We start from the raw sequence: 1,800 nt of genomic DNA, 5'->3' as shown, positions 1-1,800 counted from the left end.
TTGACGTTGTGACAACTCCCCTTGTTGCACTTTTCAGTCACATTAACGTAATCACCTCTCAAAAGCATGAATAACCACCTTTTGCAACACGGACGCTGCGAGACGCGCATGAAGAGAGTCACTGAGGTTGTGGAAGGTACTGGCGTGGATGTGGAGTCATGCCGACTCCATTGCCGAGGCCATCTGCCCTTCCTTTTGTCGGTTGAGGATCTGTGGCCAGGGCAGTGCGGTAAACTCACCCCGGTGCTCTTCGAACAATACATGTACACTGCGAGCTGTGCGGCACTCATTGTGCTGCTGGGGTATGCCATCACGCCGAGGAAAAAGAGACTACATTTACGGGTGGACATGGTCCCCAAGGATAGATGCATATTTGTGCTGATACATGGTGCCTTCCAGAACGACGGGTTCACCCTGTGAATGCCCCGAAAACGTTCCCCAGACCACGGCGCTCCCTCCTCCGGCATAGACCCTTCCGACGACTGTAGCAGCGTGTTTGCTTCCAGAGGTTTCACGGCAAACACGCCAACGGCAATGTGTCACCTGAAAAGGCCACCTGTCGCCACTCAGTGGACGTCCAGTTGCGGTATTGCCGTGCAAATTCCAGTGCTTGTTTCCAGAATGAGATTTTCGCTCTGCAGCGGAGTGTGCGCTGATATGAAACTTCCTGGCAGATTAAAACTTGTGTGCCGGGCCGAGACTCGAACTCGGGACCTTTGCCTTTCGCGGTCAAGTGCTCTACCGACTGAGCTACCCAAGCACGACTCACGCCCCGTCCTCACAGCTTTACTTCTGCCAGTTCCTCGTCTCCTACCTTCCAACCTTTACAGAAGCTCTCCTGCGAACCTTGCAGAACTAGCACTCCTGAAAGAAAGGATATTGCGGAGACATGGCTTAGCCACAGCCTGCGGTATGTTTCCAGAATGAGATTTTCACTCTGCAGCGGAGTGTGCACTGATATGAAACTTCCTGGCAGATTAAGCCATGTCTCCGCAATTTCCTTTCTTTCAGGAGTGCTAGTTCTGCAAGGTTCGCAGGAGAGCTTCTGTGGAGGCTGGAAGGTAGGAGACGAGGAACTGGCAGAAGTAAAGCTGTGAGGACGGGGCGTGAGTCGTCCTTGGGTAGCTCAGTTGGTAGAGCACTTGCCCGCGAAAGGCAAAGGTCCCGAGTTCGAGTCTCGGCCCGGCACACAGTTTCAATCTGCCAGGAAGTTCCAGTGCTTGTTGTCGATGAACATTAGTCAGCATGTGTGTATGTACAAGGCGCCTGCTGCAGAGGCCCAGACGCTGCAATGTTCGCTGGACTCATAGAGGAGACGCTGATGGTAGCCCCTTAGTTCATCTGGACGATCAGGTGCTCAACAGCTGCACGTCCGTTCGACGGTACACATTTCCGCAGCTGTCGTTCACCATGTCATGTATGGCTAATGATTCACCACAGTTGCCTCGGCGCCGGTTTTGGATGGCGCCAGTCGGTTTTCAACAACACTGCCCTGTTTACTGCACCCTCTTGGTTGCTCTGATTCAGGATAACCGTCCCTTGCCTCACTCGCCTAACGCTAGTGGCGGATGGCCCCCTCGAAAAGGACACATCCAATTTCCCCCTCCTCTATTAGTCCGTGTTTGTTTTCGTTTCTAACGACATCGCTGCCAATGGACTAATCACTAACCTTACTTCATTTTCTTCTTCGACAATCACCTGCGTCTAAATTTTTCTAGTAAATAACGAATCTGGCTCAGTTATAGTCTGTCCTTCTTGACCTTCGTCAGTACGCAATTGCTTCCATCGTCCGTATTTACC

General features: G+C 52.2%; 1 non-coding gene across 1 annotated transcript; it reads left to right on the top strand.

The window, feature by feature from the left end:
• Positions 1-1,113: 1,113 nt before the first annotated feature.
• On the top strand, positions 1,114-1,190 carry Trnas-cga (transfer RNA serine (anticodon CGA)). The gene has a single exon. It is a non-coding gene; the product is annotated as a tRNA-Ser (tRNA).
• The last annotated feature ends 610 nt before the right edge of the window (positions 1,191-1,800 follow it).

Source organism: Schistocerca serialis, chromosome 4 (assembly GCF_023864345.2).
Source record: "Schistocerca serialis cubense isolate TAMUIC-IGC-003099 chromosome 4, iqSchSeri2.2, whole genome shotgun sequence".
NCBI lineage: Eukaryota > Metazoa > Arthropoda > Insecta > Orthoptera > Acrididae > Schistocerca > Schistocerca serialis.
This window is presented reverse-complemented; position numbering and strand designations above follow the sequence as displayed.